Source organism: Pinus tabuliformis, chromosome 4_1 (genome assembly GCF_031772625.1).
Source record: "Pinus tabuliformis cultivar Carrire ecotype Pingquan chromosome 4_1, CPIR1, whole genome shotgun sequence".
Lineage (NCBI taxonomy): Eukaryota > Viridiplantae > Streptophyta > Pinopsida > Pinales > Pinaceae > Pinus > Pinus tabuliformis.
Window position 1 is genome coordinate 196,616,609 of NC_142303.1, and position 13,091 is coordinate 196,629,699.

The following is a 13,091-nucleotide window of genomic DNA, read 5'->3' on the forward strand; positions in this document are numbered from 1 at the left end:
AAAAAAACTACAGGATGATCCAGGAGCTCCACAACAGTAGTAGCATCATATCTTCAATCACAGACACCTGCAAAAACCAAGAAACCATTAGCAGATAGCGGAGGAGGAAGAAGAATGACCTTGCAGCAAATAAACAATGCAACACCTCTAATCTTCAACAACTATAGCATGGCATCGAGACCACAGGTAAGTATCCCGCTCACTCACTCATATGCATCATTTGATCAAACGTTGTAAGGGTTACGAGGTAGTTGGTTTATACGTGAAAAGGTGGCCACTTAACTTGGCCACCTTCGACAAAGCAGACAACCAGGTGGCCAAAGGGAAATTCTTTTTAAAATCAAGAGAGAATGCAAGAGTTCGAAAATAGTGATTTATTGATGCTTGAAGAATTAAGATTTGGGGTAGAAACACCAGTTCACCAAAGACTCAATATACCCTATTTCTTGATGCAATCACTCATAGACTCCAGCAGCAAAGTAAAGGAAGGGAATTCCCAACAATTGGCTCACCATGGGTTGATCAGGATCCTCATTGAGGATGCCCTACAAAACCTCAGGATCCCTATAACATGGTTAGTCTTCAGAGACTTACCAGCAGAGGATGACATCAAAACCCTCACCTATAATGTTAGTCCTTCTGTCAGTGAGGTGAGGCAAAACAAGAAGAAGAAGATACAGAGCTAGATGGAGATGAGAGGGATGAAGAAGAAACTAATATAGAGGAACATGATGAAGTAGAAGAAGAAGGGGGAGAAGAGAAGGAGAATGATGCTGAAACAGAGGAGGAAGTGAAGGAAGAAACTGATGGAGATGAGAAAGAACAACAAGAGGAAGAAGATAAGAAAAACAGAGAGGAAGAAGGCATTGAAACAAAAGGGGAAGAACACAAGGAAGAGTCACCAAGGTGTCTCCAGAGGCCCCTAAGGGGGAGACATTAGCTGATCTAGGTGGCTCCAGGGACACCCACAGGACAAAGAGGGCTTATGGAAGCTCAAAAATAAAAGTGTTTGGATTATGCTTGAACCAAGTTCATGTTAAAGATCTTGTCGTCGTGATCGCAGTGGTGTGAACGGTTCATCAATCTGAATCTGGATGAGGAAGATAGAGGTAGTCAAAGTTTTGGTTGAATTTTGGTGACTCGGGAGGTTAATGGAGACACAATTTAGAGTTTTTCCGACAGATGGAATCCAGCCAGATTCCAGGAAAAATTGTCGCCTTGTTAAAATGACTCCTTCCGCCAAAAATCTAAATTTTCGAAAAGGCCTTCTTATTGTTAAAAATTAAGATATATATATATATATATATAAAGGAGGTGGTGGGCCACCACCCCCACCACCCCACGCCTCTTCATAAGCATACTTACTCATTGTTATGTGGAGGCCAGCGGGGATTAAACCCGCTCGGCCCATGTGGGTCGACCCCATGAAACAACCATACACCATGAACCATATAATGTAATGAACCTCCACGCCATATAAACAACTCAACGCACCAACATTATGGATAACACATACTACAGGAGTTAAGGGGTGGGCCACCCAATGCAGACCCGACCCCCCAAATTTTAATGTGGGTTTTTGTTAAAAGAACAGAATTGGTATTAATATGGAGAGGTTAGGGTTTGACCACCTGATCTCCTCCTCATAATTCGTTGCCTTACCAATCCACCTAAACCAACTCGTTGGTAAATCCGCTGGATAAATTATATAACCCTTCATTTTCACAGTGCGCCCAGGCAGCATGAAGGAACCAGGAGTGGGCATGGAAAATGAGGCAGAGTATTTTTAATTAATTTTTAATGCAGGTGGAACCATAATTGAGCAAAATTTCTAGGAGGGTGAAATTTTTGCAATGACCAAATTGGACAAATTTTATGTCGATCTTACACCTCTCGGTGACACAAACTTGATGGTGCAGTCAGTTTCTGATCTGAGCAGCCTATTTGCAGAGGACCCAGAGGAGGGAATCTTTGAGGAATCTAGGGGGAATCTAAAAGATTCCTTGAGCCCCAAATTTCCACTTTCTCAGAATTCAGAAATTTGACAGTCGATTTTGCACTATTCGACACCATAAATCTGATGGTGCATTCAGATTTTTCATTTGAACATTCTATTTTTTGGCCACTTTTCAATGTGGAGTGCAAGTGTTAGGATTCATGTGCGAGCAGCCATTTCATGAGCTTTGATGCCGTGAGATTGATGGTACAAACAACTTCAGCAGTTTGACATCCACTTCTTCAAATGGCCCCTGGATGTGAGGTATATGCAGTGTGTTCATGTACTTATTTTTCTATGCATTGTGCTACACAGATCCATGTTTGATGTTTGATGTGGGATCTTGTTTCTTACTCGTTTTCATGATTCCTTCTTGATGTGACGCAGAATCATTTGTGTGATGTACTTGTTGTCATGATTCATCATGTCTTTTTTGAGATCCCTTTGTTATCATGTTGATGGGATAATCATGTTTTCACCATGTAAGTTTGCATTGAGATCCTTTTATGCCATGTTGGCAGGATGCTCATCATGCATGAGTTTATGTCATATTGATAGGAGTCATTTTTTACTGAGAGTTCCTATAGCGAAACATCTCTTGGAGCCACTCCTGCGTAAGGGAATTTTCCTTGTATGATAGCGACATCACCTCTTATGTACATCATCACTATTGACAACACTTAATGCAGTGGCCTACACCATCTTGACACCGAGGCCCAGAGACGTAGTCCCTCATGGATGAATTTCGTTATCAAGGGCTTATGTTTTCATGTGTTGACGATTTCACGTTTCTCTTCTTTACAGCATGCAGATTTATTCATTTATGCTATTTTAAAAATGAAATTTAACACATCACAAAAGTAAAAGGTCTTGGAAGGGTCCTTCGTCACACCCAGACCTGGATCATCAGCTGCCCTCACTACTCTCGGCACCCCAGTCAAGCAAAAATGGAAAAGAAGGAGGCAAACCCCTCTAAATTTCAGAAGAACAAAGAGCACAAGAATCAAACAAGGGAAGCCACAAGTATCAACAAAAATCCCTATTGAGATTGAAGATTCCCCTACACCAAAGGATAGAGAATCAATAATGAGAGATCAACTTGAGAAGGAAAATGCACGGCTGAAAGGACAGCTGCAGAAAAGGGAAAACCAACTAGAATGTATGGCCAACCTCTCCTTGGAGGCCATCCAATGTAGAATACCAGCTAAATCCTATGCTCTTTGCCTCAGTGAACAATGGCTGTAATTTCAAATTAAAACACTAGCACAAAGGGGCACCATGCCATTTCAGGACTATAGGCATTTTATTGATCTTTGTGATCAAAGTACACTAGAGGATAGGGCCAAAATGGTTGAGTTTTACTTGCACAACATGGCCCTCACAGACATGAATGTTTGGGATCCTAATGCTGAGCTAGGAGATCTACAATTAATGGCTTTGGCATCATGGATGAACCATGAGGAGTCAAGGGCTGCAGAGATGAAAAGAATATTGGCCAGAGAGAAAAATGAACCTATTTTCATCAAATCTAAACAATCAAATCCCATGGCCCTAATCAGAAACCATAATCTAATTGCAAATGATCCTCAGTTGGCACCTAGATATCTTGTTGCCCAAGAGCAAGCAATTTCACATTTTGAGGATATGTTTAGGTTGCTAGGAGATGATAGTATACATGCCTGCTCAAGGAGATGGAACACACTGCCACACAGCTTGAAGATCAGAGAATATCACTCCCCTCAAAGATTGAGAGAGGCACTCAATAGGACACCAATGTATAAGAAATCAATGCAAAGGTTGAAGGTCAATTGGATAGGCCTAAAACTCAATCCACCACTACTCCTAGGGATGCTAGAAGGGAGAAAAGAAGAAGAGGAAAAGAGGTAGTGGGAAGAAGTAGAAAGGAAAGTAGGCTTCTATGAACAAGAAGAAGAGACCACAGTAGAAGCATGGGATGTCAAAGAGGCTACCAGAGCCATGAAGGACATGGACATTGACTAAGTTGCTTAGAGGATGAGCAACACTTTCAGTAGGAGGGTGATGATGAGACTCATAATTAGGTAATTATATGGGCCTTAATTCACCTCTTAGCTTAGTGAAATTCTCACAACTTATTGCATACTTTTGATTATATTTTGATTATGAGATGAGTTAGAGTTGGATATGTTGCTTTGTGGTCTAATGTGCATTTAATGAAGGATTAAAGGATAAAGGCAAGGAATTTTGGCAAATATCTTCGTCAAAACTCAAATGGGACAAGGGAGAGGAATTATAGGAGGTAAATCCTCCTCATTTACTACCCCTCCATTCGAATATTACTTCATCAGCTCGGAGTGCAACCAGCCAAATCATGAGGACTAGAAGGCAGCCAGCAAGTGAAAGTCAAAGCACTATTTAGCTCAAGTTTGGGAGCCGAGCCTCCCTAATTTTAAGGAAGTCATTGGAGACTTCAGTCATATAGGTAGAGAGGCCTAGTACCTCAGTAGGATTCAAGACTTTTGATTGTAAAAATATACTTTATTTTCGAGTTGCAAGACTTGTGACAGTTTTTTATGTAATCCATTGTTTTGATAATAAGAATGAGTTTTGTTTTGAGCCAGCACTGAGTTAACTCAGAGAGCTGAAGATCCTAGGGTTAGGGCCAAACCCTAGTAGCTGAGGCTCCTCTTTATTGTACATGTATGCTAGCATAGATTCATGGTTTAATCGTTCATTTGCTTAAGTAGTTGCATTTCCATTACAACAGTGTAGCGTAGACTGTTTGTGTTTCAGATTTCTAGTTATCGCATGAGATTTGGAGTTTGTTGTCTTGATTCAGTACTTGGTTCAGTTCATAGTTATGGTCTTCAATAACTCTCTTTCTGTAATATATCTCACTCATATTCTCATTTCCTTCAGCACGAAGTGCTTAAGTGGGAGCCAATAAAATACGTCTTGATCAGATTATATCCGTAGATTTCCTTACCATCTGATCCACAATAAACCTGACTAATCACCGTCCCATTCATTTCAACACTTGACTTTATGTGCTCCAGAACTCCACCGTCAAGTTTTCTAGCTTGATCCAATGACTATCGTGAATTCTTCCACCTACTTTATGCGCTCCAAATCTCCACCGTCGATCTGTCGCGCCCCTGATCCAACGATTATCGCGTCACCCGATCGCCAACTAGCTTGGTCGATCTTCACCCTTGATCAAATCCGCATGATCTGACGGCTATCGCACAATCTCGTACGGATTCGTGCACGACCAATATCCGCCGGAGAGCATGCAAGAAAAGTGGTTTTCCCATGCTATGTGTCATTCACTTAGGCTAATCGCATAAAATTTAGGAATTCCACTTACAACATTGAAGGCACGCAAGAAATTGCTTACCGCCTACGCAACTCACTCTATCATTTCGCATGTTTTTTTACCCTTCTATTGCCACGTGACTTGATATGATCCACCCATCTATTCACTTCATCTCGGCGATAAGATCTTCGCGATTCATCTCCCATTTAACCCTTTTCATCCATCTATTCACTTAACCTCCGCGATAAGATCTTCGTCGCTCATCCTCCGTTAGTCCTATTCGTCCATCTATTCACTTAATCCCCTGTGATAAGATCTACACCTTTCATCTTCTGATTAGTCTTATTCATCCATCTATTCACTTAACCTCCGGCCATAAGATCTCTGCCATTCATCTCCCAATTATTCATGTCCGTCCATCTATTGACTTAATCTCTCGTGATAAGATCTTCACCATTTATCTCTCGTTAGTCCTATTCGTCCATCTATTCACGTAATCTCCTGCGATAAGATCTTCACCGCTCATCTTCTATTTTTACTGTTCATTGATCAATCAAACATTTCCCATGCACTACTACTTTGTTACGTCCTCCTTTCACTAATTTCGATCTTTGCTTGCTCTTCCGCTTGACTCCTTGCATGCTTGATTTTACAAAAACACCAAAAACACAAAAACAGACTTAGTTTAGTTTCCTTTCTTACACATTAGTTTGGTTTGATGCTCTTTACTTCTGTAACTTAGATAGCAACATTAGGTTAGTGTTGATTTAGCAATTATGCTTAGTTTAGTTGTTTAAATGGTTAATTAGGATATGGTGTGATTTAGCATTACATGTTGTTTTCTTCATTACTGCAGTAGAGTAGCTCTCTTAGAATAGATTTTCTCTTCTTCCATCAAAGAATCAAGCCTTTTTATAGAAGTTTGGATTGGACCACTGGGGTCTCTTTCCATATGAACAAGTGACAACAGGTAGGACCTTCACTCCTACTTGTGCATATAGCACTGTCACCTCCAAGTTTGTACGAACCTCGAGTTGATAAGTAAAGTTGGTAGCCTAGGAGTTGCAGCATCCTTGCTGCAATACTGGCACTCATCACATATAACTCTAATTGATGGCTCAGAGAGTCAAACCTTACCCTTAGTTGGCTATTGGGCTTTGCTAAATACTAGGCGACAAGGAGGAGTAGGGGTTCCATTATATCCTATTGTATTTTGTTTCATGGTTGAGTAGAGAAATTGTGAGTTGGAAGTTGGGGAGAAAAGTAGAGGGGATTAAGATTTTATAACACCCATACAAGGTACAAGTCTTAGGTAACTCCATCGAGAGTACCTCTTTCTTTTTCCTTGCACATTTTCCATACTAGAGAAATGACAATAGATCAACCTCACGTTCTAGCTAGGTTTTATCTGGTAAGGGTTTCCCAAGGAATTTTTTTTCTATTATGGATGGTGTGTGTATTTATTTCTTTCTCATATTTCTCCCATTTAAGCCAATTTAATTAATTAATCAGAAGATTAGCTAGCTAAAGCGTATGAAAACTAAGGAAAAATTAATATTAAAGAGTTCAATAATTTTATCAAATTTGTTATGACGAATTGTTCCAATGGAATATCCACAGTATTTTATAGATAAATAACTATAGTAACCAATAAAAATTGGATCAAAGGAATGAAACAAGTTGAGTTCCTATAAAGCTACTCGTTCATGTTGAGGTCTACATCCAAGAAATCAAATAAAGTTGTTGATATGTTGAGTTAAGGGACACTTGTTCACTACATGATCATGGAGATGTTTGTATTAAAAGAAATGAAAAACATGTATAAGGAATATTTAGATTTTTTTGAAGCATCAAAGACCAAAAAAGAACCACGGAGTGAAAACCAAAATCGTTATTCCAATCTCTTCATCCTAGAAATAGTTATGTGCATGAATAAAAAGTTTCACATACCTAGAGGATCAACGCAAGAGAGCCTGATAAGAGAGTCACGCATGAGTGAACATTTTTCCATGTATGAGACTTGAGATTTGGTTGAGGGGTTCTATTATTTATAAGATATTGACAATGAGACAGGGAAATGGTTGAAAGTTGTAGAATTTGATAGCATGAAAAGGGGAATGGACAAAATATTGTATTATACATGTCAACGTCAATGCCAAAATCACCTTGGGAAGATATATACATGGATTTCATGTCGGGTTTACCAAAACCCAAAGATGTAATGATTCCATCTTTATAGTTGTAGATAGATTCTTGAAAATCACACATTTTATTCCATGCAAGAAAAATTATCACATTGTGAGTTACAAGTAGCCAAGAGGCATAACATAATTAGTAAGCTTTCCTAAGGAAATAAATACTAGTAGATATGCACCAGAGTCAAATATGAAGCATATGGAGGAAGTTCATGAGCATGAAAAGTCACAACTGCAACTAATAATACAAGTTTATAAATAAAGGATTAATAAGAGAAGAAATGAAAATAGATTTGAAGGAGGAGACTCAGTATTAGTATATCTATGAGAGGAAAGGTTGTCAAGAGGAACATATAACACTTGGAAAAACAAGAAAAGGAGATCTTGTAATATTCTATAGAAAAGTTTAGATAATGCTTATGTGTTTGAATTGCCCAAGGGTTTAAATATCTCTCAATTTCCAATGTGGAATTTTTTTATGAATATGAATAAGAGACTATGGATGGAGAACATGAGTAGACTATTCACCATAAGGATTCTAGATTGAGAAATGGTTGATATTGCAGAAATATTGGAAAAGAGAATCATAGGTAGAACCATAAGTTACAAAACCAAAAAGTATGGAGTTTAATGGGAAGGTAATGTAATGCATCATCCCACATTTACACACTTTTACAAACTCTCCAGGGTAAACATGAGCTAAGTGTCAATATGATATGGCCCAGCATCTAAGTTCCAATTTTGGAAGTGGGGCCGACTAACCAACAAATTACAACCATACCGTAGGGTCTATAAGCCACTCAAGATCCTGCAAACCACCCCAGGTGATGAATCCATAAGATGGAACACTTTTCACAAGAGAAACTCCCCAATCACACCCTTTGACACATTGTGCATGTAATTGGGAGGCTATAACTGCACACACAAACCTGCCTGCATGCGATTATGACCCAAATTCCTCAGTTCAGTGCATGTAGTTGTGAGATCTATGCCACTTTTTCAGGCAAGCCTCAAGACCACCACCCAAAATTTCCTATAACTTTCCATAATCATAAATAACATTATAATAAGGCCAACCATACGAAACTTGAACAAAATCTTGACCAGAACATGCCCAATACATGATAGACAATTCATCTAACACATGATAAAGATATAAGCTACAGTCATGAATGTATATATGATCATAAAATTCTTAACTTCATATGAAAATAACCAAGAAGGCTCAATGCCCTCTCAAGCTAGTTGCAACAACACTTGGCAGCCCATGCATTCATCAAGCAATCAATAACTTATCAAATCATGATAGATCCATAACTAGAGAAAATCATAAAACCAAGCATATAACCAACATATAACTAGAACAGAAACCATGAAAAATCATCCATAAGATCACCATAATAACCAGTAAAAGTGCTCATAGATAACAATTGAAAAATAGCTCATATTAACATATGAAAATGACAACCAAGTCAGGGCCTTCCATGTACCACTTGACCATAGATTGGACTGAACCAAATCTCTCTTTCATTCAATCACCCTCGCAGCATATTCCAAGCATGAATGTGGTCATATGGGTTAAACCAAAATAAAACCAAACAGGGCTTCCATAAGCTACACCACCTCAACCCTCAACCACAGTGATCTCACCTAACTAGTTCACTAATACCAAACTAGATTGGTCTCTATCCAAGTTGTCCAGGGCTCCAAGAATTAGTAACTCAACCCACAACCTCTAGGGAGCCCAAGTTGTTTCAGGGTTCCATAGCATTTTTCCCAACCCGCAGGCTCTAGGGACTAGTAAATCAACCCACAACATCTAGGGAACCCAAGCTATTTTAGGACTCCAAAGAATTTGTTCCAACCTAAAACCATAGGAAACATGAGAACCAATTATAAAACCAAATGGGGAACCCTTTGCACCATTTCTATCCAAGAAATGGCAAGAAAAGGTTGAAACCATTTCAATCCAAGCAAATATCCATGCCAATGACAACACATAACCAAGGAACCACATGCATATACCATGCATCCAAAAACCAACAAGGAAATCACACATGCAACCTATTACTTGCAAAGTAAGATTGTTGTAGTTGTTGATCCAACTATCTCCTTATGCTTCCTTGTTTTCCTTTGATTCCTTTCTCCATTCCAATTGAATACTATAATGCTCCAAGGATGCTCCAAGAATGCTCTGAGTGTGCAAGAATGTGATAGAAAGAGAGCGTGAAAAGAGAGAACCAAAATTGAACTAGAAAAGTTGTGAATTGTTTCTCTAATGCCTTTTTATCATTGAGGTCTTCTTTTTCTTAATTTTCCTTCATTTTTCCTCTAATTTCACTTGCATGCAAATTTGTTTCTCTTCACCTTCATTTTCTCTTATTTTCCTTTACTTTCACAATTAAATGCCAACTATTGCCTCTTTTCCTTTGCCAATGCCTTTGCCAATTTCCATAGCCATTAATAAACCACAAGTGATTCCCACTATAATGTTTTCCCAACATTTACCTTGGAATACATGTCACATGACCTTGGTCTTATTTTGTTTACACAAAAAATCAACTAGGGGCTATTACAAACCCCTCCCCCTTGGAGGAATACCATCCTCGGTGTTCAATGACGCTTATAACCAACAAAACATGTTTCCTATGGAGCTTTATAACACATCTCGATGCAACATTTACATCATACCAAACTGATGAAACCATGAACGCTATACTGCTTATTAGAGCTTTATAACACAAATCGATGCAATATTTACAACATGCTGCTTATTGGAGCTTTATAACACATCTCATTGCAGTATTTATAATAGGCATATGCATATTAAATATATAAATAAAATAAAACACATGTACCAAACACATCTTCTCAACCAACAAATAAGGAAGGATACAAAGTTCACATCTGATCATCCATCTCCCATGTAGATTCATCAGACCCAAAGTGCTTCCATTACACTTTTTCTTGCTTGATTGTTTAGTTTCGAAGCATGGGTTATTCCCGCTACAAAATGCACTGAGGTTCTATCTAGAACTCTCCCTTTGGTTCCACCTACAATACAGACCAATCAATCACGTGATCAACATCCTGCACATATCTCTTAAGCAATGAAACATGGAAAAAAATCATGGACTTTCATAGTTGGTGGTAGTGCAAGTCAGTAGGCCACTGGTCCAATCCTCTCAAGTATCTCAAAAGTCCCACAATACCGATGTTCCAGCTTAGCACATGACCCAATCCTTAAGGAGATCCTCTTGGGCTTGATGTGCAAGTACACATGCTCTCCAATCTTAAACTCCTTAAATTCTCTATGTTGATATGCATAACTCTTCTTTCTGTCTTGTGTTGCCTTTAAATTCCTCTTAATAACCTGCATCTCCTGCTCCATCTCAGCCAACATATATGCTCCAATCAACACCTTATTCACTAGATCACTCCAGATGGTAGGAGTATTACAACTCCACCCATAAAGAGCCTGAATCAGACTCATCCTCAAGGATTCTTGATACCCATTGTTATATGAAAACTCCACCAGTGGAAGATATTACTCCCACTTCCATTGTTGATGCATGACATACATCCTTAACACACGCTCAATAATTTTATTAACCCTCTCTATTTGTGGATGGTAAGTTGTACTAAAGGCTAACTCTGTGCCCAATCCTGCAAACAACACATTCCCAAACCTAGAAGTGAACTTGGAATCTTTGTCTAATATAATCTTCTTGGGAACACCATGCAATCTCATTATCTCCTTGATGAAGATCTAAGCTACCTCACTAGCTTAATTAGTAGATTATCTGGATCTTTGGGGGAGGCCCCCAATATCTAAAAAAAATGAAATAACTCTTTGGGGGAGAGGCCCCGAGATCTCAAAAAACTGAAATACCAGAAGAAAAGAGGAGAATACACAATAACATAACCACAAAGAAACTTTTTATTAAAACAAATAATAATTGTAAAGGCTACATTCTGGTGGAAAATCTACCTTTAACAAAATGCGACTTGTTATTTATAACCTTGTTTTCTTACAGTACCACAGGTAAATTCCATGGGTGGGTAAATACCATGGGTTAATGAATACCATGGGTGGATGTCATAATACCATGGGTGGATGCCACTTACAATACCATGGGTGGATGAATACCATGGGTAAATTCCATGGTGGATGAATACCATGGGTGGATGCCATTTTCCATTCGAATCATAAATGTCACATGAATCACATTTCCTACTCCAAGATGGAGTGATTTATAGACATGCATCAACATAACAAGCTCATGAACTTTTCTTATGAAGAAGAAATTTCAGATAAGGGAAAATTTGTTGCATCCAATGAGAATACCTCCCTCGCTAAGAGGGAATGTTTTATTTTTGTGTAGCATCAGAGGTATTCCTACATGTGAAGAGGTCACCTAAGTTGGCCTAGAAGAATTATGAAAATTAAAATAAAAATTTTTTTTTTGGGCATCATGTAGGCTCAAAAAGGACAAGTCAGCCAGACCATGAAAGGGTGTGTCCCTTGGTCAAAATTAATCCCATTTGACTTGTATATATACATGATTTGATACTTCACTTTCATCATCACATCTCTCTCTTATAGAGAAATCACACATGTGAATAGAAAGAGGTCGAATTAACTAAAATTCGACTAGGTTTGAGTTTGATCATTGCCCAGAGTTGACAGTAGTATGAATCTAACTGTAGACCGTGTTGACAACAGGTTATTGATCGTAGGACTGAGTTTGAGTGTAAGATCAAATTTGATTATTTTACCAACATTCACTTTTGTATTTTTGGTTGGCTTGACCAATGTCGAATTGCTAGAAACTAGCTAGGTTTGACTAGTATTTGGACTTGGATATTGGCACAGATTTCTAGACAATTTGGATTTGTAAACCTTGATAAAGAAAATTTTATCCTAGAAGAAAATTTGTTTGTTTTTCTTCCAAGATTTGGCTTCCCAGGGGAAGAAAGTGTTGTCTCTATTGTGCATGGTTGTCTCTTTATGATCTTACTGTTTTGGTTGCATTTAATATTGAGATTTTTTTTGTATAATTTCTCAATGATATTAGTGGCATGAGATAAAATGTTAAAGATCATTAGGTAGTAAATATCATATCATAATTTTTTTTTCTATTGTACATCATGTAGAAAATTAAATAGGATGAGTGGCTATATAGAAGGGATGTTATAAACCTTGCATCCTATTGCTAGCCTTGTTGGTACAACAAAGTATACATCCTCTAGTATAACTTGCTACATCTTCTTGCATTTCGGGCTAGCACAAATACCTCTATAAGTTGGAAATTGTATTCCCAACACCAAAATGCCTTGCAAACTTAGAGTGTGAGCCTCTCTGATAAGATACAATTTATCACCTTTTGGGACACAAAGTTTTCCCAACCTATGGAGTAACCCATTGTATAGATGGTATTTAGATTTATCGTTACCATCTTCTACATGACTCTAGTATTGTAGTTGGTGAAACGCCTCCTTGAAGTCTTCATCTTCTATGTATGCTTCTCTATATGTATCATGGGTGAAAGGTTCCATGTGCATCAGATTTTCCAAAGTTGTATGTTTTTATGTGGGTGGCCTT